The sequence below is a fragment of the Lactuca virosa genome, chromosome 3 (genome assembly GCF_052849685.1).
Source record: "Lactuca virosa cultivar CGN04683 chromosome 3, Lactuca_virosa_CGN04683_v6, whole genome shotgun sequence".
Lineage (NCBI taxonomy): Eukaryota > Viridiplantae > Streptophyta > Magnoliopsida > Asterales > Asteraceae > Lactuca > Lactuca virosa.
The window spans coordinates 408,423,264-408,446,726 of NC_136428.1; the positions used below are offsets into that span (position 1 = coordinate 408,423,264).

Genomic DNA, 23,463 nt, shown 5'->3' on the forward strand with positions numbered 1-23,463 from the left:
CACAAACCAAGTTAAACACTGTTCAAACTTTGTAGATAGAAACATGATCACCAAAATAATAAACCAAGAGGAGATATGAAAAGGAAAGATCAATTACCAGGTGGATTGGAGGAGGGTCCAACATTTGAAGAGCTACCTTCTGGTGGGTTCTCTACAACATCGACGTCACGACACAGGTGACAAACGCCCACCAAATCCAACTCACTTAAACGAAGATATGAAGAAAAGTCTGTGTCCATAAATTCCTTCATGGAGTTGTGCATTACTTGTTTCTACTCCATAATTGCACTCGACTCCTTTGGATTAAACTTTCTGTGGCCACCTGCTCCCACACCACCTGTTTACCGCCCTCCACGCCGACAACCACACACGCTGCCTTCATCCGCCGAACCCCCAACGTGAACTCAATGCTCTCGATGACCCAATCCACCACACAAACAATACCCTTTTGTAGTAGCCAGGCCATGTCCACCTCTAAAATATTTCTCTCCAACTCCTCAATTACCAGCCGTTCACCCTACTACATCATTTTCTCCTCCAACACTTTGTTCTCCGCCATCAAGGTCTTACCTTGCTAAGATAAATGTTGCACTTCACCATCCAAGCTTATCACTTGGTCTTCTACTAAAGCTTTCTCGCCAGCCAACATATCTTAACGCTCTTCAAACATGCGCTTCTCTTCCTCCAGACCCAACACTTTCTCCTTCAATTCATCACGTACGGCTTTGACGGCAGTCAATTCTGCCAAGTCTTAGCCCACACGACGCAGGCGCCCACCAAGTAGGGGGAATCTGGGTCGCCTCATGTTAAAGGTTGTTCGCCATGTAGGAATCAGAGAGAAAAGCCAATGATTCTATTATACACAGAGGGAATGCATGGTGACACCACTCATACGCAACGACATGTTGTGAGAGTAGGGACCCATGAGTAAGCGTCCATCCCGTGAGATAAATGTTGGGAGCTAGAAATGTCGAAGGGGAAACACCAAAAACATTGGTGTCCCTCATTGGAGACAAAGTATGACCAGGAGCAATTTGGAGGTTTACCTCCAACTCCTTTTCAATCTTACCCTCATCAATGTCAAGGCCGATGACATCCTCTTTTTCCTTCTTCGGTTCCCTGGGCGGTTTTGTTGCCTCCTTGACCATCCCCTCCGAATGGTAAGAAGAGTCATCATCAGGGATGGTGATTATTTTGCTGGACTCTCCCATAAAAAAGTCGACGTTACACCTTTTGAAAAGATGTTTGCCAATACTGAACATACCCGTATCGTCCACATGAGGGGAGTCCATCCAAGTTATCCGTCGCTTGGTAGTTCCGCGGCCGCCGTCGATCAACATATCCTTAGCTGGTTCATGTTTAGAGATTTGAGGTGGGGGATCGTTGTAGGAAACACCACCAACAGGTACATCCACCAAACTAGGACTAACGTAGGTAGCAGAGCCCTCATCCCTGGCAGCAGGAGGACCGACAAGTGACAACGCCTGATTGGCACTGACAGGTGGAGGAAGAGTCTCCACCAGGTCCACCTTGTAGTGCTGGAGATTGCCCTTGTACTTGCCCCGCAAAACCATTTCAAGGGATAATACCTTTTCGATACCTACAAATACAAACAACCAACGATTTGGTAAACCCATTCCTTCTTCCAAAGGGGGGGGGGGCTGAAGGAGAAGAGTACTCACCATCCTGCTCCACAAAGAACTGAGGCATCTTCCCCACGGCCCACCAGGAAACACTTATTCCCGTTGCCACCAAAATACAATCCTCCTAATCTTGACTAATTAAGCAAATCTTCCTTAACGCTGCGCCATAGTGAAACTGGCACTCCACAGTTGTGCTGCTCAGTTAGAGAAAGTAGTCGAACAGGGATAACCTGAACCAACCAGGTTGCTATTACCCCAAAACCACTTGTCCTATCAGCCCTTCTTAGGAGCCTTCTGGTTGATGATGAAAGCGTGGATTTTTCGCCTCTGAGAGAAAGTATGAACACCGCACTGTGTGGAAGAGTTGAAGTAGGCCTTAAACGCTAAGAAATGGAGAAGGACAACAAGTGCTCAACAAGCTAGTTCGAACCCTACAATCTTGTTCACAACGTTAGGGGTCAAATCATCTATAGAAAAACCATACAGACACACAATTTCATCAAAGAATTTAGTCGTTGGCAACCACAACCCTGCTATAAAGATTCGAATGGGGACTCCGACCTTGCCCGATGACGGCTGATAGATGGTAGCCGTCTTCCTTGGAATCTGCACTCCAAGCTCTAGCATGAAACCAAAGAGGAGCTGCAAAGACTCAAATTCCTCCAGAGTTGGCTCGATTCCAAATTGATCAATTGCCATTGTTGTTTTAGTGCAAACACAAGAGAGAAGAAGGATGATGCAAATAGAATTTAGAAGTAGTTGAGAATGAAAAAGGGAGAAGAAAACTGCTCTTGACGAGATAGGTTTAAATGAGGAGCGGGAATATTGAACCGTCCTTATGATGAAACTGTCTGCGCTGACGGTTCCATCATATCAGTCGGACTTTCACACTATCTCCGTCGAACACGTGTCCTGATCAAGGCTAGAACGACTAGGCTACGTTGTGCCAACGCCTACGCCTACTAGCCTAGGGGACTTGTTAACGTATCCCTCTAGGAATACATTAAAGATAACAAAGCTGCTAACTTTAGGGTTACCTAGCTAATGGTCACTAACCCGCCTAATGCCAGGCCCGGGCCCTCGCCTTCACGACCACACATTAGGACTTTGGTGCTTGGCACTCTCACGCACGGGTCCAACTCTAGACAATAATCTCCGGTCTATAATAAACTAAAACAAATTTGATCGCTCCCTAAGGCGATAAGTATAATGCTCAGAGCTTTATCCTTTATTCCCTCTGCACCAATATCAAAGATGACTACTAGTGGTGCACGAATCACCAATGAGACTTCCCCACGTCCTATCGGCCCAGACGAGACAAAGGAAATCGTTGGGATATGGCTTAACAAATGATAGGTATAAAAGGACTCCTTCTTCTTCAGAGAGGGGGATGGCCTCCTTAAAGATAAAACCCTTATCTCTATATTCTCTCGTATACACTCACACTCACTAGACTGGTGGAGCTTTGTCCCGGGACCACCTCCGGGACATCTACTGACGCTGCATCTTCATTGTTGTGATTAAAGGGGTTAACTCAGATGGAGCCACCACAAGACAACGTTAAGCCAGGGCACATAGTGCAACACATAGATTTTTTAGAGTATAATTTCGTAATAAGTTACAAATTGAAAGTACAATACGACAAGTAGGTTTTTCTAAGTAAAATATCATAGTAAGAAACAAAATTTTAATATAATGCTATAATGGTTAGTTTTTATTCTATGAAACGAATTCAGCCCTATGGAAACATCGTGTATTTCTATCTAATCCAATCTTCTACCGCTACCTTAATTGCTTTCTACAATATTATGAGAATTCTAACACTTTAATTATTCATAAGTTTCATAGAATTAAAGATTTTATGAGATTTTAGAATTAGTTATTATATTTTGAAAACATTATAATAAATCACATTGACCAAATTTTCCTTAAATTAAAAAACTCATTTGACATAAGATAAATTGACCAAATTACCCTTAACCCTTGAAACAGATCATGTATCATACATAAGACATCGTTACTGCTTTCAACAACAACGTATCACATATAACAACGGAGCATCACACATCCCTTTAACAATGATTACATCTAATTCCTACATAATTGAAACAATAATGGATATTGAAGACAAGCATATTAAAGTAACAATCATATAGTAAACATTCAAAATATCCGGTTATAATCACTATTGACTTTAGCCAAATTGACAGTGGTGTTTTCCTTTTTTTGGACAACAAGAAGAATCTTATTAAATGACAGCAACCAACAAGGAACTAGTTGAAACCAACATTACAAACAGTTTTTGGATCTAAGCACCAAAGATCCCAAGACACATTCCTACGCCATTTATATCTATTTCTAATCCAATTATAAGAGAACATTTGGATCTCATTAAAGAGGATATGTGTCGAGTTCACCAAGCCTTTGTACAACATGTTTCTTGCTCGCCATAATACCCATACAAAGTGAGTATAATAACACCAATCTCCATTATCAACCAAAAAAATGAATAGAAAAAATTATAAGAGTAATGCATTAAAACATTATATCAGCTTCCATTAAAATAGTATCAGAATAATGCTAGTGATACTCTCATTAGCATTAATGAAACTTATTGTTGCCTTGCATTTAAACATCTAGATGCTTCGTCAATTGGAGACTACATATAACTGAAATCGAAATAAAAAAAACAAATAGTCCCAACCTGGTGTAAGAAGAAACGTAGATGTCAAAACTCTACTTCTACATCAAAATTGCAAATTTAAAAGGATTCCATTTAAGTAAAATCTCAAAATTAGTTCACACACAATATCAAAATTCTACTAGTTCTACTTTTACATGAGGAAGTCTTGTACCTTCTTAACAAAATTTACAAGGAAGGAGGGGTGATTGGGAAGATAAGACGATGACCTTGTGGTAAAAGTGAGGAGGAGAAAAGTGGTGGCATGGGGAAACCAATGAAAACGAAAGAAAGGAATCGGTCTCTGGTGATTAAAATCGGGGAAGTTCTTTCACTCCCATTTATTTCATAAAATCGTGCACAAATATCAATATAACCACATCTAATACAAATTTTTTTAAGAGTAAATTAGACAAATGGTCCCTATGGTTTGGGGTAATTTACAGGTTTGGTTCCTAACTTATTTTTTTTAACTCGGAAGGTCCTTACAATTTTTTTTTGTTGTTTGCTTGTTCCGTGTCTTACCTAAAAAGACTATTTTGTCTTTTATTTTTTAATTTATTTAAATAAGATGGGATATATAAGGTAAGATAAGGTGGAAGTGGGTCAGATACATATTTATTTAAATAAATTAAAAAAATGAATAACAAAATAGTTTTAAAGGTAACATAGGACCAAACGCAACAAAAACAAACATTAGTCCCCAACTGCCCATATTTCTTGTAATGGTGCTTCTTATTACAAATATGGAATTCAATTCAATATACTGTTAATAACTAGACCACAAAGACCAAAAAACAATTCATATATAAAATAAAATAGTTAACATTTCTCCAACTAACAATCATTTGGACCATCTATAAATATATAATAATATTTGTTCTTCATGTTACCATCTCAGCATCAAGACATATAACTATGCGCAGCATCAAGATATATGAATAGAATTTGCCATTGAAATTTGATACGTAAATTGTAGTTAAAGTTATATTTATAACTTTATATTAAAACTTTTTTAATATATTAGGATCTTAATCTAAAAATAAGCATTAAAAAAATCAGTCACATGAGATTTACTGAGTCAATGTAATGAATATACGCAAGTGCAGTTTTTCATTAATATCTTTAGAATCTCCCATTAAAAAATGGGTCTATTATTTAGAGCCGCCAAATTTGAATGGTGGTGTTTCCTAAACAATGAAAGTCAGTACCCAGTAGCGCAAGTGTATCGATAAATTTCGCAACTCTTGGACTATAAATAAGAGGACAGCCAACCCCAAAGAGCATCACCTGGTGAGCTAATCAATCACTCATACATAACTTCTCTCTAAAGGTCTTTTTTTCCCATGAGATTTACGTTATTGTAATTAGTTATATCTATGTTTTGTTTACATAAATCTCACAATACTTTTGACATTTGCAGGTTTAATCGTCTATCAACAGCATGGGTGCAGGTGGTCGAATGTCAGACCCATTTGATGGTAAAAAGATTTTGGAACGAGTCCCAGTTGATCCACCGTTTTCGTTAAGTGATTTAAAGAAAGCGATCCCTGCCCATTGCTTCAAACGATCTGTCATCCGTTCATCTTACTATGTTGTTCACGACCTCATTGTTGCCTACGTTTTCTACTTCCTTGCAAATACATATATTCCTTTTCTTCCTGCTCCTTTAGCTTACTTAGCTTGGCCAGTTTACTGGTTCTGTCAAGCTAGCATCCTCACTGGCTTATGGGTCATCGGTCATGAATGCGGTCACCATGCCTTTAGCGAATACCAATGGATTGATGACACTATCGGCTTTATCCTCCACTCAGCTCTCATGACACCCTATTTTTCATGGAAATATAGCCATCGAAATCACCATGCCAACACAAATTCACTTGATAATGATGAAGTTTACATTCCTAAACGGAAGTCGAAAGTCAGGTGGTACTCAAAAATTCTTAACAACCCACCTGGTCGAGTATTCACTTTGGTTTTCAGGTTCACCTTAGGATTTCCTTTATACCTCTTAACTAATATTTCTGGCAAGAAATACGGAAGGTTTGCGAACCACTTTGATCCCATGAGTCCAATTTTCACAGAGCGTGAGCGAATTCAGGTTCTGCTATCAGATATTGGCCTTCTTGCCGTCTTTTATGCAATCAAGCTTGCTGTAACAGCAAACGGAGCTGCTTGGGTAACGTGCATATATGGTGTTCCGGTGCTAGGAGTTCATATCTTTTTCGTGTTAATAACGTATTTGCACCACACTCATCTGTCATTGCCTCATTATGATTCAACCGAGTGGAATTGGATCAAAGGGGCCCTGTCAACAATTGATAGGGACTTTGGATTCCTAAATAGAGTTTTCCATGATGTTACACACACCCACGTTTTGCATCATTTGATTTCATACATTCCACATTATCATGCAAAGGAGGCAAGGGATGCAATCATTCCAGTTTTGGGTGAGTTTTATAAGATCGATAGGACTCCAATCTTTAAAGCAATGTGGAGAGAAGCAAAAGAATGCATATATATCGAGCCTGACCAAGATAGCGAACAAAAAGGTGTATTTTGGTACCATAAAATGTGATCAATTGCTGAATTCATTTACCATTTAACTTTTTATATCTGTATCGTATGCATAAATAAACTACCTCAAATCAAAGTTTGAGTTCTTTTTACCGAACATTGTTTTTCAAGTAAAGATGGGTCTTGATTGTACAATATAAAAGTGTTTGGGATTGCTTTTTATATTTTTGTTTATTAAAATAGAGTTTGAGAAAAACTGTTCATATTATTTTATACAGTGAGAAAAAACAATAAGACTTGCTCATAGAATTTACTCTTTTGGACTTGAAGCGGAGGTCCCCTCAAATTTTATTGAATTTTCCTTACGCTTAGTCAAACTGTTCCAATCATGAAAACAATGATTCCACTGGACCTAGTAAATACTCACAATTAGATGGAATCAATTTGATAGGGCATGCATCCTTAATAATTGATGAGAAATCATGAGCACAAACTACTTACACCCTTAGTAGCGGTAGCGGCCATGGCGGTGGCGGTGGCGGTGGTGGTGTTGGCAGTGGCTGTTGGTGATCGGTAACAGTAGTGGTTGGTGTTAGTTTTTTGATAACTAAATAAACCATTTTTGTAATGTGTCAGTTTATTTGATGAGAATTCCTTAATAAAAATGAATGTTTTTCATACAACTCCAAAATTAATCTATGTTCCTTAATATAGCGGAAAATTTATTTCATTTAGAAATCTTTTCCCCCTCTAAGTCTGACCAAACACATAAATCCGAGAGAATTGGAATCTTTGGCCCTCTAAGTCCAACAAAATACTTGAATTCGAAGGAATTAGGCTGGTGGGAGTGGGCTCGGCAACCCACTCGGCGAACACCGGGCCAAGGACTCGGGAACACGGCAGCAATACACCGATTAGAGAAAAAAGGTTGTTGGATGAATTTAATTGTTTTTTTGAATGTTTGACTTGGTCAAATGACCGTTTTTTTTTCAAAAAAGTATCGAAAAAAGTCAATTATTTTACCCTATATGAATACCTTTACATACTATATTTCATCTCACTTCACCTTCTTCATTTTTTTACTTAAACAACATAATTTTTGTCAAAAAATGGTTTCTCCTTCCAACCCAAAAGCTAAAAAAATTCCAAAAGAAACACCCAAAGCACAAACCCAATCTCCTTTCTTCATTGTAACGCCCCGATTTTCAGGCATTTTCAAATTCATCTCTTGGTTTTAAAGTGTATAATTTTTGTCCTTGTTTTGGAAGGAAGTGATCGCAAGAAGCCCTAGTGGCAAAATGGTAATTTTGGGAGAAGGTGTGGTACGTTAAGCGTACACGTGAATACGCTAAGCGTACTAGGGTGTGCCCTAGTACACTGGGCGTACACATATGTAGGTCCAAAAGAAACCCTAAGTTTCAGGGTTTGTGGGGTATTTAAGCACCTGTATTGATCATTTTGCCTCACTCTTTCAGCCTCTAAGTCATTGAGCCGTTTTTTACAAACCCTAACCCCATAAGTGAGTGTGTTGAGATTAAAGTGTGATATTGGTGTGCTTAAAGGAGAAGGAAGTGCATCAAGGTGTCATGGATGGAAAGCAAGCTTGTAGATCTTGGATCATCAACTCATTTGGAAGCTCCAGATGGTAAAATGTTGCTACCTTGATGCTTTGTTTGCTTGGATCTCATTTTGGTAGCTTTATGATGTTCTTCTTGTCCCAAAAGTCTCATTGTTATGCATGTATGGTTTGCATCATCTTGGGTTGTCCTTTCAGACCCTAGGGTTCTAAGCCATAAAAATGAGGTCCCTTTAGCTAGTTTGGCTCCATGCTTCTTATAGAAGGTCTTAATGGATTAAGACCATGTATTAAGGACTTTTTGGAAGTCTAAAGTCATAAATTTGGAGACTTAATGACCCTGGAGTGCATTTGGATCATGGATTTGATGTTTGGGCTTAAGTGATTAAGCCATTAAGCACTTATGAATAAATTGAGCCTTGCGAGGGTACGTCCCGTATAGGGAGGTGTACGCCCCGCATACCCAATCTGCACCCCCGACGGTGGATTATGCGTAGCCTCGTGTACGTTGAGCGTACTTCCGAAATATGCCCCGCGTACGCGACAGTTTGAGCCTCTTCATTTTGGGCTTCGGTTTTGAACTCGGATTGTCTTGGGCCATATTGGGCCACCTAGATTTTATAGTTTGGGTTTCTTTTTGATGGACTTTCCGGGGTGAAGGCTCACGAAAGGAAATGGGCCGAATTTGGAAAATTGGGTCATATTTGGTTCTTAGATGTTTGTTTTGGATTTCGGGCTTTTGGTCATCTAGTTTGGGCCTTAGCTTTGGGCCTAGCTTGAGAAGGGTAAAAAGGTCTTTTACCCTAATTTGGACTCATAGCGTGAGCCAGGGGCTAGATGCTGATGTGTTGTCTTTGTGGTATTTGATAGTGCGTGGATCATAGTGAATCTGCAGTCAGAGATTATTCATGGGACCAGCTGTGATGAGGTGTTGTCTTGATATTGGCCGTTCGGTGATCTGGCAGCCAGCAGTCACGGATCATCTTTACGTTTTGCAGTATGAGGTTAGTTTTACTCACTGTACTCTCGGGTCGAAGGCACCAAGGTTGGCCTATCGGTTTGATAACATGATATCGTTTCTATGCCGAGTATGGGATAGATATGCATGGTAGTTTTGATATGCTAGTCTGGTAGTTCTGTGGGACTACCTATGATTCTGTCTGCATGATTATCTGTATATGTTTGTTATCTTTCGGCATAATGTGTTGGTGTTGGGTATAATAGATTGCGTCATTGGGCTTATTTAATTAGTCCTTTTGTATTCGGTATTAGGCCTGTCCATGCCGTGTTATTAATTAGGGTTAGAGTATATATAGTGCATGCATGCACCATAGTTAGTATCGATCTGATAACTTTGATTGTAACCCTAGCACACCTCTACAATAGCAATTCTTTATTAGAGTTCTTCTGAGGTTGTGCCATTTAATCATTCGACACCTTGTTGATTCATCCTGTGTTCTTACTTTACTTCGTGTTCATATTATACTTGTTCAGTATCTATTCGATCTATAAGGATTTTAGTCTAAACAATTGGTATCAGAGCAGGAGACTGTGTAAATCATACGCATCTCTTCTGTTTGAAGAAATCATTAGGGTTTTCACTATTATCGAATCTGTTGGAGTCGTCATTACTTTGTTGATGCTACTCTGTGATCTTGATATTACCCTAATACGATCTTACGAGTCTGATTCTTAACAGGTACAAAAAATCAAGTCAACATGTCGCACGACTATTTTCAATCCAATCCAATCAACATCTCAAACATCATAGGATCAACCACAAGAATTTTGATTCTATATCCCCACGATTATGATGTATGGGCTCTTCATTTTGAAGACTATGTTCTTGGCTCAGAAGATAATGGGTATTTGATCTGGGAAGCTATTACTTTGGGTCCTTTTGTTCACTCTGAAACCAAAAGAATCATTAAAACTAAGAAGGAATACAAGTAGTTTCTCATTGATATGAAGGAGGTTCCTAAGGATGAGAAAGACAAACTCATCAGCAATATTAAAGCAATGAGAGTTATAAGGTTCGCTCTACAGTCTGATACATTCCGCTTGGTGAGTTCTTATGACAATGCGAAAGATATTTGGGACAGGCTTAAAGAGCTTTATTCCACAGATGCTGATCTCGAACATTCCACCCAAACACTCCTGCTTTCCGAGTGTGGTGACTTCAAACAAAAACCAGAAGATAATCTTAGGCAGGCGTTCAATCGATACAATCATCTTCTTAGTAAGATGATTAAGCATGGAATAGAACGAAAGGTGATTGAGCAGAAGGTCACATTCATGAATGGTCTTAGACCTGAATAGATGGCAGTAGTCTCAACTGTTAAAGCACACAAACAGTTCAAGAGTTATTCATTGGCCAAACTTGTTGGCATTCTTAAGTCACATGAAAGTGTAGTGACGAAAGAAACGAAAGTTGTGTTCAGTATGGGGTCCTTGGCTCTCATTTCGAAGGGCAAGGGTGTTGCAGAGGAAGAACCAGAGCCTGATCTCTCTGATAATGATTTGACGAGCGAAGAATATGCTTTGATGGTTTCAAACCCCAAACGGTTTGCAAGAAAGAAATTCCCTACCACTAAGAACCGGAACTGGCAGGGAAGTTACAGCTCCGAGAAAGCGAAAGAGGAGAACAAAAGCACTCCTCAGAAGGACGAAGAGAAGAAGGAAAGCAAGCTGGTTGGTGACTCGGGCTATGACTGTAACTATTGTCATGGCAAAAATCATTTGGCCAAGGAGTGCATGCTGAGGAGGCTGAATGAGAAAAAAGAAGGAGAGGATGATGAGGCTTACCACTTACGTAAGCTGGAAGAGATAAAGAAGAAGAAGTCTACTGATAACTCAATGCCTACTTTAATTGTGCAGGAAAATACACCTGAGAATGAGTTTGGAGGAGTAGAGATCTAGTCTATTGATTCAGAAGATGAGGAAGTTCGCAAGCCCACACATGGCAGGGCGTTTATTGCGAAAGAAGATAGCTCAGAGTTCGCTGGAAGGTGACCAATGACGTGTCACAGATGAGAGGCTACACAACTGATGGTGGATATGAGGAAACAAAGGAGAGAAGAGATAATAAGTGCTTTGCAGCGAAACCAGTCCGTGAACAGATCAATGAATGTGATCAACTGATCAAGAAGGTAAATTCCATTCTCGAATCTCTTAAAATACCCATATCTAACTATGAAACATAATTAAATGATCTAAAATTTACCTTTTCTAGTATAAGTGGTAGCTTAAAACAAACTCGTCTGACGAATTCTAACCTAACTGATCAAATCAGCAGGATATCATCCAAGAGTGAGGAGCGAATGATTTGGATAGAAAAGATAGAGTCGGAGTTGTCTAGATCTAGGGACGAACACATTTATTTGCAGCGTGATAATTTAATGCTTTTGAAACAAAGGAATATTTTTTGTTTAATTGCTAAATGACTTTATTCTAATATTACTCAGTTGAATTTAGATTGTGAAATTGAGAAAAAGATTCACAAAATGATCTTGCCTTTCCTTGAATTAAAGGGAGATGAAATTGATGCTGAGTGTTACAAATGTGAATATATCGTCTCTTCAGATGAAACCGCATATGCTTATAAAATTGATCTGGATAAAATTGAATTCTTTATTAAGTCCAAAGACCACAAGGACATGCTGAAAAACATAATTGATGAGAATGACAGGTTGAAAATAAAAACCGAAACCGTACAGAAATTTGACTCATTGAGTTCTAAGTTGAGTTCAAAAAACAAAATCAATGTTGAAAGTACATCTGAATTGGATGAGGACAGTGACATGAGTGAAAATATTTGGAGGATGAGTTTGACTGTTCCGAATTTGTTAAGAACGAACCTGAACCTGTAAAAGTCCTTATCTCTGAAAATTCAGTTGAATTCGCTCGGATTTCTCAAAATCAACCAAAAACACTAAAAGCGAAAGCAACTGTTTTTCCAAAAGTCCAAACTGTACCAAATCAAGTGTTTGCCACTAGTGGACTAGACAAAAATCATACCATCGAACTAACGTCCATCGTTAATGAAGACAACAAAGATGGCTGTGATGAATTCTTATGGTCTGCACTAATTGATAATGCAGACGAAACGAAGGGTCTATCTGAAAGAACCTCTTGGAGAGTTAAAGGTCGATATGTAGCAGAACCACTGAACAATTGTTCAGCATTTGAAAAGGGTAGCCCAAGTGTTACCAAGGAAGTTCAAAGCGAACTCACAAATGAGACAAGCAAATCTCCGCCAGTAAAGAACGAAACTCAAGCAAGTAAAGCGAAACCAAAAGTGAATATTCACAAATCCTCTAAGCAACTTGCAAAACGAAAACGTTAGAGGAATCAGAGATATCAGAAGAATCTCAACGAAAGGAAGTAGTTTTGGCAATCCCAAAACTCTAACTATGTTCGCAAAGAAAAAGCTTCCAATCAAAAAGTGAAAGCAAGTTCGCAAGCGAATACAAAACAATGTTCACACTGTCATTCGTGTGGTCTCCAAAAACAAAAGGGGTGTTTCACTCACAAATCATCATCTTCTAAGAAGTTCGTTGAGAAACCAAATTCTCACCATTCTCAACCAATGAAAGCTTCTATCAAGGATATCAAAGGAAAGGGAAAGTTGATCTCAGGTTCTCAAGTTCAAACTAAGAAATCGACAACTAACCCTAGAAAAGATAACAAAGATCTCATCAAAAATCAAATTAAGCAAAAACAAGATATGTCGAAAATCAAAGTTTTCATAATAAAGAAAAAGGACGAAACCACATTGATTAAACGAACTTATATGGTTGATCGCTCCATTACTTTTCCATTATCTGTAAAAGGCTCACAAGGACCCAAGCAACTTTAGGTTCCTAAATTTGCTTAATTTTTGCAGGTTATAAGTGACGAGCAGTTCGACAACGAATGGTACATTGATAGTGGCTGCTCCCGTCACATGACGGGAAGGAAGGAAGAGCTGAGAGAGTTTCGGGCTCTCAAAGATGGTGAATGTGTAAAGTATGGGAATAACTCCTTTGGAACAATTAAAGGCTACAGGATGATTACAAATGGATATTTTCAATCCGAAAGGTGCGTGTGTGGAAGGATTTCAAAACAACCTAATTAGTGTTTCACAATTAGTTGTGGGGACTGGCTTGAAGGTATCCTTTGATGATGAAGGATCAGAAATAATAGAAAATGAAATGAAAGCAGTTTTGATGAAGTCGCAGCGAAAAGGCGAAATGTATCCGTTGAACTTAAATCCAATACAAGGGAAGCCTGATATATGTCTACTAACAAAACCTCACTCGGATTATAGCTGGCTATGGCACATAAGACTTTTGCATCTCAACTTCAAAGACATCAACAAGCTTGTTCTTGGTGATCTTGTGCGAGGACTTCCTCTCTTAAAGTTTGATAAGGATCATCTATGCGCCGCATGCGAAATGGAGAAGCGAAGTCGAAAAAGTCATCCAACTCTTGTAAACACGAAAATCATCGAACATTTTGAAATTCTACACATCGATCTTTGTGAACCTTCTGCAATCGAAAGTGTCGGTGGTTGTAAGTATATTCTTCTAATTGTTGATGATTTTTCTTGTTTGACTTGGGTATACTTTCTGAGACAGAATTAGATGCAACTACCAAGCTCAAGAACTTTATAAAGCAAGTGGAGGTTCAAATGCGAAAGCTGGTTCGTAATGTTAGAAGCGACAATGGGCTGGAATTCAAAAACAAAGAGTTTGAAGAATTTCTAGCTGAAAAAGGAGTAACACACAACTTCTCTGCTCCCTATACTCCACAACAGAATGGTGTAGTTGAACGGCGAAACCGTTCCTTATGTGAAGCTGCACGAACCATGCTCAGTTTCGCTTGTTTACCTCTATATTCTGGGCCGATGCCATTGCGACTGCTTGTTTTACCCAGAATAGATCCATCCTAAATAAGCGATGCTCTCTTACTCCATATGAAATTATTAATAATCATAAACCTAACGTCAAGTTTTTCCATGTCTTTGGTTCCAGGTGTTTCATCTTTAATTCCATAGAAAACCGAAACAAATTTGATGTCAAAGCTGATGAAGGTATCTTTTTGGGATATTCGCTAACCTCCAAGGCATATAGGGTTCTAAACAAACGCTCAAAGAAAATAGAAGAAACCTATTATGTCACGTTTGATGACAATTACATGAAGAAAATCCAATCAAGTGAAGGTCATTTGGAAAAAATCTTTCTTAAGACAGGTCAAGTTACTGTTCCACTCTCCAATATGTATGAAGAGTACATGCTACTATTTGATGAGCCAGAGAAAGCCATCACCTATGAAGCAAAAGCAGCTGATAACAAAGTAGACGAACTGGAAAAGATAATTGATGATGCTTTAGAAGAAATGGAAACAAAACCTCAGAGTCCAGACGAACCTCCACAAGATAGCACACCATTGAAGGGGGAGGGTTCGTCTTCATTCTATAAACCTAAAACGCCTTTCCAGGGGGATAACTCATCTCCAACCATGACCCAGGAAAGTCCACTAGAGGGGGAGAATTCTGAACCTGATGTTGAAACCGTTTCATCAATCGAGGAGGAGAATCATAATACGAATGATGATTCGGACTTTCAATCAGAATTCGAAGAAGTAAATGCTGAACTGGATCCTTCTTATGATCCAAACTACCATCCACTAACAAAATGGACCAGAGATCATCTGAAAGAACAAGTTATTGGTGAATCATCTGTGGGAGTTCTTACACGTTCTTAACTAAAAGCGAAGCAAACTGCTTTATTATCTCAAGTGGAATACTTCATGTTTAATTCGTTCATCTCCAAGGTAGAACCAAAAACCGTTAACACTGCACTTGATCACTATGATTGGGTATAGGCTATGCAAGACGAACTCAATGAGTTCGAACGAAACAAGGTTTGGAGATTGATTCCCACACCACCGGATGCATCTGTAGTTGGTCTGAAATGGGTGATTCGCAACAAGATGGATAAAGAAGGCAATGTAATTAGGAACAAAGCGAGACTTATGGTGAAAGGATACTGTCAGGAAGAAGGTATCGACTATGAAGAGACTTTCGCTCCAGTAGCAAGGTTAGAATCCGTTCGAATCTTCCTAGCATATTCAGCACACAAAAAATTTGAGGTATTTCAGATGGACGTCAAGTGCGCATTCCTAAACGGAGAACTAGAAGAAACCGTATACGTTGAGCAACCACCGGGTTTTGTGAAAGAGAAGTATCCCAATTACTGCTATATTTTAGACAAGGCAGTTTATGGTTTAAAGCAAGCGCCAAGGGCCTGGTATGAAACTCTAACTCATTTTCTTAAACTGTTCAAATTTAAACAAGGTTTGGTTGACCCAACCTTCTTTGCCAAGAAATAGGGTGACCACTTAATGATCATCCAAATTTATGTCGATGACATGATCTTCGGCTCTACGAATCCTAGCTTATAAGTTGAATTCAGAAAGTTGATGGAGACTAAATTCGAGATGAGTTCCATGGGTCCAATTAACTTTTTCCTTGGACTGAATATAAGATAGGGACCAGAAGGTATTTTCATAAATCAGGAAGCTTACACAAAGACCTTACTGACCAAGTTTGGAATGATGGGAGACTCAAGAGTGAAGGTTCCAGTGGCATTCGGAACGAAGCTAACACCATCTCTAGAAAAATCGGCTGCTGATATGACTCTCTATCGTCAAATGACAGGCTTATTGATGTATCTAACATCTAGTAGACCATATATTATGTTTTATGTTTGTTATTGTGCCAGGTTTAAAGCAAATCCACGCAAACCTCACATGGTGGTTTTCAAAAACATGTTTAGATACCTGAAGCGAACCTCATCTCTTGGTATATGGTATCCAGCGAAATCAGGGTTCTTCGTTCAAGCATTCTCAGACGCTGATCTTGGAGGATGTGGATTGGATAGAAAAAGCACTACTGGTGGATGTCAATTTCTCGATGGTAAACTCGTCAGCTGGCAGTCTAAGAAACAAACATGTGTATCCTTATCCACAACCGAATCTGAGTACATCGCTGCTGCGTCATGTGCTTCACAGGTTATATGGATTCAAAGTCAAATAAGAGACTACGGCCTGAACATGAAGCGAATCCCACTTTACTATGACTCTGAAAGCGCAATTCGCATATGTCACAACCCAATGCAACACTAAAAAATGAAACACATCGCACTGAGATATCACTTCATCAAGGATCATGTGGAAGATGGTAATGTCGAGATTCATTTCGTTTGATCCGCTGATCAATTAGTTGACATATTCATGAAAGCCTTGCCTAAAGCAACCTTTAATAGAATACTCAAAGGCTTATGAATGATGGAAGCTGAATCAGTTCCGAAACCACCTTCGTTTCCATGAGAATTAAGCGAAATGAGGCGAACGTTTGCTCTATTTCGTTTCTGATTTATTCGGGACAGGAAATGGATCGAACACTCGTTCCTATTCGCTTCATTCATTCTTTATGAGTGAACAGTTGGTTAGTAATTTCACTTCTTACTCGTGGTTTGGAACTCATGTATCTTTTTGTATACATTCTAAAAGTTTGTTTCGCATATTTTCTGTTTTCATTTATTTTTAGAAAATCCAAAAAGATTTTTCTTTCTGTTTTTAATTATTTTTCAGAAAAATTAAATACAAAAATATTTTCCTTTTGTTTTATTTAGAAAACCAAAAATACAATATATATATATATATATATATATATATATATATATATATATATATATATATATATATATTATTCTTTGTGTTTGTCTTTACTTTTTACCTTCTTTTCACATAATCTAAAAACCGAATATTACTAGATAACTGAGTTGTTCTCAAAGGTGCTTATTTGCTGCTAATCTCAATTCGCGTCATAAGGCAGGTATAATTTCTTCATCTTTACACTAGCTAGGTGTCCCTAGAAGCATGCTGATGCATGTTGTCTAAAGCTTCAACGACTCTAAAGTGAAGCCTTATCGATTCGATATATACAAACCGTTTCTTCCCAATCAGGCTGCTAAATTCACTTAAGTCATGAGCTACCTTACTCTTCTCACAGTGAGTTAAGAGTTCTCTGCTTGGTCACTTTCGCATAGCAGAGGTATTTTCGTTTCTTATACCACCTCAACATTTTTCTCCATCAATTTCGTTTCATAAACGTGACCCTTGAGACTCTCAACATTTACCCTTGAGGTTTACGGTTACACAACATCTGTTTCGTTTTACCATGTGCTAAGTGAAACCCATAATCCAACACCTTAATGAATTGATGGTGAACAATTGAATGTTCTAGTTTTTCACCACTTTTTTTTGTTATTTCATGGAATCTCTTTTATTTTTGCGAGATCTTTATGATATTGTCTAAAACTAACACATTTCTTCCCAAAAGATCCAGTTTCATTTTTGTTTTTGAGATTTCTAAAATTTTACTAAGTCACTGAAAAATTATCAAACCTACATGATGTTATAGGCTACACTAACGACACAAGTACTTCATCCAACTATCGATCGTATATCAAGTTTGTAGTTTGGTTGAAGCGAAAGCCACCCCACCAGCCTAAATTAAAAAGACGCCTTTTAATGTTTCTTAACAAATATTTAATCGTACTTCAACGGAAAACCACACAGATACTTCTCAGTATCTCTTCACTTTAAAGGAACAGATTTGTGCCCGGGTCCTCAGTTTCGTGTCATATATGACATCACTAAATCCCACAGATATACTTTGCTTTATTTCTTTTTCTTTGGCACAATCTTGCACGAAGATATTTATGATTTTCCAAAAATTTAGTTTGTGATACTTATGGTATTTTTCAGATTCACAGTTTTGTTTCTCGATGCTATGGTGGTCTTATATTTCAAAAGGCAAAAGGTGCTCAAATTATTTAATTGGAATGTGAAGCATTAGGGCAAAATATGACGAAGCGGAGTAATGGATAAGATTTCAAACGAAAAGGAGCGTGAATTAGAAACGGTTCCTATCATCATGCCGTCTGACACCTTTTTCGGAGTAACAGTTGTCACATCGCGCTTTTTTAGGCGTCGTTTCAGAGAAAATCATGCAAACGTGATGAACGATCTTTCTCTCTCCTAGTAAATCGTATAAAGGGTTTTCACAAATCCCTTATTTTTCTTTACGACTCTCAATACTCTCAAGAAACCTAAAGGCGATTTCTATCACGGTTCATCTTCTTCTTCACAAACCCGCAACAATGGTCGATTCATCATCTGTTGGAGAACACACTACTCAGTGTTCTTTCCTCACCATCAAGCCCAACCAGAACTTAATCCTCGAGTTGGCTCCGTTCAAGTATGATACGTACATGATTCCCATTGTCGAGTGCTTGAAGTACTCACCTTTTGTTGTTGCCTTAACCAAGGATGAATGTGTTCCAATGTCTCTGATGTCGAAGGCCTTCTCATCTGCCAAGTATGCCAACGAGGAGGAAAAGATCATCTTTGAAGTTCTTGATAAGAAACACTCAGTCTCAAAAACTAGGTTTTGCTCTCTTCTAAGGCTAACCTATGTCGATTCAATGGTGAATCTGGAGTCTATCTCTGCTGCCCAGATCTTCTACATGTTCTACCAAATGGGGTATACTGATCTTCTCACCACTATCACCAAGTTCAAGAAGTCATGTCTTCCACCCCAGTGGAATGGTCTATTTACTCTACTCTTCAAGGCTTTGTCTGAGAGAGTAACTGGATCAGAATGTGCTAGCAAATCATTCATGACAATCCTCTATGGCCTCTACCATGGGATTAACCTTGATTATGGGTCTATTCATTGGGCTCAGTTGGTGCAGAGTATGGATTCTTTGTCTCGACACAGTGAGATCTCTTGCGCTCGTTTCTGGACGATTGTGGTGCAGCGGGCAATGAATAAATTCAATGTTCCGGTGATGGCAGACTCATTAATGTCGTCGATTGCTATCTTCCACACTACGAAGATTATCATCGCTGATAATTCGAAGTTTTTATTTGTGGGGTCTATTCCGGAGACCATGTATAGGTGTGTTTCTGGGGCTAGCAAAATTATCACTTAGTACAAGAAGCAACCTGTTTCGGGTCCTAGGGAGCTTACTTCTGAGATGCAACGCTCCTTAGACAAGGCTGATAAACCCAGAAAGGGATGCAAGAAGGGAGATAAGAAGAAAGGGGTTCCAGAAGGTCCATCTTCTCTAGCTCCAACCCTTAAGAAGCGAAAGACTCAAGGTGCAGCTCCTTCCGCTTCTAAGAAGCAAAAGCTCATAAAGACGACTCTGCAACCCAGCTCATCTTCAACAACTGATACTGAATACATTCCTTCTGATACATCTGAAGTAGAATCAAGCAAAAGCGAAGGTTCTCAATTTGAGGGTTCACTTCGTGGTGATTCGCCTCCACCTTCTCCACAACAAGAGGTACCTTTAAAACATTTTGTTCCAACTCCACCTCCTTCTCCTACCCACACTACTATTTCAATTACAATCGCACCTTGTCCACCTCCTGTCACTACAAAATCAACCCCAATTTCATCTCAGCCACCACCTATGTACACTGAAACCACTACAACCATACCATAGGCGTACCTCTCGTCAATGTCAACGCATTTGATGCGGGGGCAAAGACTTCAGGTTTTGTCACTTCTACTACCACACCTCCTGTTTCCCCTTAGCCTGGTCATACTTCTGAAGACCATCTTGGTGGTGATGGCCTGTACTTTGATACGTTCCATTATAGTCCTTTCTCAATTCAAGAAGACAGTGATGACGATGCTCCTCTCACTCAGAGGCATCTCAAGGAGCTGAACACTAAGCTTGATTCTCTTCTCGCATCTGTCGCTGCTTCTTCAAGTAATGCTTATTCTAAAGCCACTGTTAAGAGTTTGTTCAACTCTTTGGTCAAGGAGCATGCAACGAAGCTTGAGAAAGTGAACAAATCAGTTGAAGATTCCACCCTCTTAAACGAACAAGCGACCGAAAAAGTCGATAAACTAATCTAAGAAACGAAAGTGTTCATGACAGATCTCAATACTGCTGCTGAATGTAATACTGTCAAGGAGAATGAGGCCATTTCAAAGCTCAACGCTTCGCTAAGGTCTGAATGGGAGAAACTAGAAAAGCTTCGCTCCAGGATCTCTAATGATAATACTACTTTTTATTCTTCGATTGCTGCAAGGCTCACCAAATTTGAAGATGATTTGGCATTAGAAAGAAAAATCATGGATGAGCTCACTCTTAGAACTACTCAACTTCGTGCTCATTCAATCAAGATCAAGCACGCAAAGTTTGAAATCGATGACGTCAAGCCTGAACGAGCGGTCATGACGTCATGCATCAACAACGTTAACTCTTTGCTGTCCAATCTCATTGAAGCACATGATTCCACCCTGACGATCACCATTCGCAGGCACTTAGCTGATAAGCTTCGTCCTGTCTTTGCTCTTTTAAATAGGCTTGAAGGTGTTTCTGAGCCCCTGTCCTCCCGAAACAATGGGGAGAAGAGAAAGCTGCTAAGGCAGGAGGAGAGAAACCAAAGTCAACTAAAACGAAAGTCACGAGAACATGAGGTTAATGAAAATGAACGCATTGCGAGGGAAATGCAGGAGAAAGAACGACTAGAGAAAGAAGAACTTGACGCGTTGGAATGTAAGAAAATGCTATTTCCTTCGTGGACGTTGGAGAAGTTAATGTATGAAGCTGTTGAATTTCCCAGCGTTCTTTGGTTGGAGCCGATGACTTCATTCAATCTGACCAACACAAGGGATAATCAATTCGACATGCCAATAACAAAATGGGTTTTCGTTTTTCACTGCTTTGATTCCATTGCAGATGTTCCTTCACCAGATGCGAAAGTAGATAAAGCCTTGATTGACTTTTATCTCACTTATGGCAAACAGCAGTACCTGACTTGTTGTCTTCAGAAACTAACTACAATCAAGGTTACAGGGCCATTCGCTACTGGAAGTTTTGTTAATGCAAAATTCAAAGCGACACGGGGATCTGATAACTCTTTGCATGAGTTCACGCTTGCAGATCTGCCCAACCTAAATCCACATGATTGGATCTTGTTGCTGAATCTTCTTTTAACTGAAGAACAAAAATTCGAACCCATTCTGGCTCATTTGAAGTGAATGTTGGTCTCGTATATTTACGAAATGGCGAAGCTTGATGTGGAGATTGCTAAAGTTCTGAAGCGAAAGCCTTCAAGGAATCCAATTGGAAAAGCGAGCGATATGAGCGAAATGAGCATGGGAAACGTTGATGCAGTTCACTTAACTGTAATGTTTCAGCGAGGGACTGATGTTCCCGGTGTTTTTCAAAAGTGTCTTTTCACTTTGCCTGATAAACACTTGGTTTCCATATCTTGACATGAACATGTTTTGGAGATTCTTAACATGTGCACCTTGAACGATGATGCTGCAAAAAGGCATTTCAATGACATGATTCGCTGGTACATCCTGTTTCGCAGGACATTGCTTGCTGTGATTCCCAAGATCTTCAAGAGAGTTAAGAAGACACATAAGTAAAGAATCTCTTGCCTCAATTGACGCAAAGGGGGATATTGTTGGGTATAATAGATTGCGTCATTAGGCTTATTTAATTAGTCCTTTTGTATGAGGTATAGGTCATGTCCATGCCGTGTCATTAATTAGGGTTAGAGTATATATAGTGCATGCATGCACCATAGTTAGTATCGATCTCATTACTTTGATTTTAACCCTAGCACACCTCTACAGTAGCAATTCTTTATTAGAGTTCTTCTGAGGTTGTGCCTTTTAATCATTCAACACCTTGTTGATTCATCATGTGTTCTTACTTTACTTCGTGTTCTTATTATACTTGTTCAGAATCTATTCGATCTATAAGGCATGCCACACTGGAGCATTCCATATATAAGCTGAGGGCCGAGTAGGGCATGCCACACTCATACTGAGGGCCCAGTAGCATTCCAGATACGAGCTGAGGACCAGGTTCGTATGCCAATCTCGTACTGAGGGTTTACGGGTATTGGAGCAATCGAGATATGAGTTGAGGGCCGGGTAGGGCATGCCATACTTATACGGAGGGCTCAGTAGCATTGCATATACATGCTGTGGACCGGTTGGTATGGAAGACTCGTACTGAGGGCTAAAATTTTGTATTCTAGTCTGATGACTGATTGAGTTGGGAGTAAGCCAGAAATAAACTGCGGGCCCTGGGGGCAAGCCAGACTTATGTTGTGGGTTCAAGAGCAGGCCATATACGAGCTGTGGGCCTAAGAGGCAAGCCAGACTCATACTATGGGCTCTTGGGTAATCCAATGTTTTAGCTGTGGACCCAGTACATGCTGCTGTTATTTGTGTGCTAGTTGTTTGTCCGGTGGTATTTAGGGGAAATCACTAAGCTTCGTGCTTATAGTTTGTTTACGGTTTCAGGTCCATTGGATCATTCGTGGCAAGGCGAAGGGGTGACCATACACATCCTCGGTTTTACGACGAATTGGATCTTTGGAGACTCTGATTTTTAATCATGGTTTGGAGACAATGTTTTGTAAACACTATTGTTAATAAATGGGTTGTTTTGAAAGGTTTAAATTTGTTGAAAATTTTGTGATGTTACAAGTTGGTTTTAGAGCCTTGGTTTGAGTGAATTGGAGGAACACTTGTGTGAATCCGGTCTCAAACTAAGGGAAAAGGTTTTAAAAATAATTTGCAAGTAAAGGTTTTAAAATAACTTTCAAAGTTGCTTTCAAAATAAAGAGGATGCGATGTTTACGATCAACCGGAGCCAGTAAGTTGACCCCAAATTACCATATTGATCTTTGATATTATAATATGTTAGAACAACATGCTAGTGATAGGCTAGGGATCTTCAGGAAGTACATGGTAAAATAGCCTGATTATATGATGTCTGGTAGCCTAGGGTTCTTTCTTATATGAAATTGACATCATTACTGTAATTGCTTAGTGCAAGCATCATACTTGTACATAACTAAGATTATATAGCCTGATAATATTTGGTTTGGCACTATTTCCTGTGACTTTTAATCATTCAGCATCTTGTTGATTCATCATGTGTTCTTAC

General features: G+C 39.2%; 1 pseudogene across 1 annotated transcript; it reads left to right on the forward strand.

Annotated features, from left to right (window-relative positions):
• The first annotated feature begins 5,575 nt into the window (after positions 1 to 5,575).
• Positions 5,576 to 6,997, forward strand: LOC145167790 (delta(12) fatty acid desaturase DES8.11 pseudogene; annotated as a pseudogene). The gene is made up of 2 exons (XR_013741434.1): positions 5,576 to 5,656; positions 5,747 to 6,997. The product of XR_013741434.1 is annotated as a delta(12) fatty acid desaturase DES8.11 pseudogene (transcript).
• The last annotated feature ends 16,466 nt before the right edge of the window (positions 6,998 to 23,463 follow it).